The sequence below is a fragment of the Limulus polyphemus genome, unplaced genomic scaffold (genome assembly GCF_000517525.1).
Source record: "Limulus polyphemus unplaced genomic scaffold, Limulus_polyphemus-2.1.2 Scaffold2985, whole genome shotgun sequence".
NCBI lineage: Eukaryota > Metazoa > Arthropoda > Merostomata > Xiphosura > Limulidae > Limulus > Limulus polyphemus.
The window spans coordinates 77,750-80,357 of record NW_013668595.1 but is presented as its reverse complement, the minus strand read 5'-3'; positions in this window follow the sequence as shown (position 1 = coordinate 80,357).

Below are 2,608 nucleotides of genomic sequence, written 5' to 3'. Positions count from 1 at the left end.
AGACAAAAAGAGTACATTAGAAAGGCAACAACAACTCGATAATTCATAACAATATGGAAGCACGAGTTTAAGAAACTGAAGTCTAATCATTCAGATTTAATAAATCTTCCTAAGGACCATACGGTAGTTTCCCGCTTGGATGTACGAGATGTCTTTTATGGAGGGAGGGTCAACACGACAAGGCTTTTATACAATATAAAGAAGAAGAAAATATCATGTATCATCATGATATCCATGGACAAACAAATATTGTGAGTATCTGTTTGGACATCCTACCATAATAACAGCAAATTTCTCTAATTTAAACAATTATTTTGGACTTGTAAAATGTAAAATTCTAGCCCTGAGGAAATTTTCTTATCCAGTTTTACCATTTAGAAGTAATAGTAAACTAACCTTTCCTTTATGTGGATTATGTGTGGGATGCAGATCACTGCCACCATGTAACCACTGCAATGACAAGAGAGCTTTCATTGGTATCTTGGTTACAGAATAAGTAAAAAAAAGCAGTCGAGTGTGGATACCAGGTAATAAAAATATATGAGATTTACCATTTTCCTGTCAAATCTAGAGATCTTTTACAGAACTATATTATTAAGTTTCTTAAATTGAAGCAAGAAAGTTCTGGTTGACCCTCTCACTGTGTAATATCAGAGGCAAAACAAGATTATGTTGCCTAATATAACGAAAATGAAGGAATGCAACTGACTACGGAAAACATAGTATTAAGCCCAGGAAATAGGTCCGTTGCAAAATTATACCTTAATTATTTTGGGGGGACATTGGGTGTGTCTGAGGACAAACCACAACTTACCTATGTAACATCTGTTAAAGAGTATGAATGATAACACTAAGATAATAACAAATGTTACACTGATTAACAAAGAAGTAATAGCTCTTCATTGGAAAGATGAAAATGAATATCTACCCTAGAAAGATCAAACCAATATCTTTCTGGTGGCTTTCACAACAGCACACATTCGTGTGAAGTTATATTACATACTCTAGAAGCTAAGTTTGTCTGTATTGTATCATAATACAAAGAACATTGTCTACATTACAGACAGATCTAACGATCCACCTTTAGGGGATTATCTTGACGAGTTTACAGACAAGCTGGACAGATACTGTATAACATCATGAGTCAGTGGTGGTCCAGAAAACTATGGTTACTTGCGCGACAATGGAGAGTCATGCTGTAAAATTAGAAGGTTTAAATGAACTTCACATTAATAAAGTGTACAATAACAGATATGTTCAGTCCTTTTCAGCCTCCTATAACTGTGACTAATTGTAAGAATATATGTAGAGATTTAAAGACTCAGACCATTGACAACAGGGAATAAAAGAAGAATTATCCTCCAGTTTATACCAAATGACACACCATTCCAGAGTTTAACACCCTTCCATATGGACACTGATTTTATCATCTGATGGAACTAAATCCTAGCCATGGTCTATGAACTGAAAAGAGGGCATTTGTAGTGCCTTAGGGAAAGATCCCAAGTATGCTCAAACATGATCTATATAAGGTAAGTCCAGTGTTATTTATTTCTCATTAGAGTTCGAGATGGATAACCGTCTACTACATCCTTTTATCTGTTTAGTTCAGGTCCAACAAGAAGTGGTAAAACACAGTTTATAAGCAAAGTTTTAACTTATCATCGTGAAGTTATCTATCCCATTCCTGAAAATATTGTATGGTTTTATGGTGAATTTCAACCACTGTACACAAAATATATGCAAAATATTCCCAACATTCAACTTGTTGAAGGCTTACCTGAAACATTTCATGATTATTTACGGTCTGGTAAACCAAATATTTTTATCATTGATGATATTATGAGTGAAAGTGGAGAAAATAAACGAGTGTCTCAACTTTTTTTACACGTGGAAGTCATCATCTGAATTTATCAGTGTTTTATATTGTACAGAGTGTGTTTCATCAGGGTAGAGAAATGCGTAATATTAGTTTAAATTCTCAATATATTACTTTGTTCAAGAATGTTAGAGACACATCTCAGTTCAATGCTTTAGTGAGACAAATATTTCCAACACGTGTCAAATATTTTGAAAAAGCTTATCAAGATGCAACAAGATAACCAGTATGGTTACTTACTCATCGATTTGAAACCGCAAATGCCTGAACAAATCCGCTTGAGGATCGGACTATTTCTTGAAGAGAAAGTATACTGTATATATTAAAGTAGGTTAAAACTGATATTTAACTAAATATATACTCATTTACTATCATGACTGCTGCAGAGATAGAACTAGAAGGATTTTATCTGAAGGACACACCAGATGTAATTAAAGAACTTGCATTTAAATGTCTAGTCACTGGATTGTTTAAACAACCATTTTCAAGTAAATATATTTCAGATGCTGATCGTCATCAATGTAAATTGGGTGACATGGCACATTCACCACATTCAATGTAAATCTCATAACGTCGACTATCCCTACCTGTGGAGTGTAGCTAGATTGTTGAGAGAGAAGTTTACCACCATTTATACAAAGGGAAGAAAGAAAGGAATTGATAGAGAATATGACGAATACTCGGGAGGATATACACTCTTTGCCTTTGATTTTACACCCGATATATCTG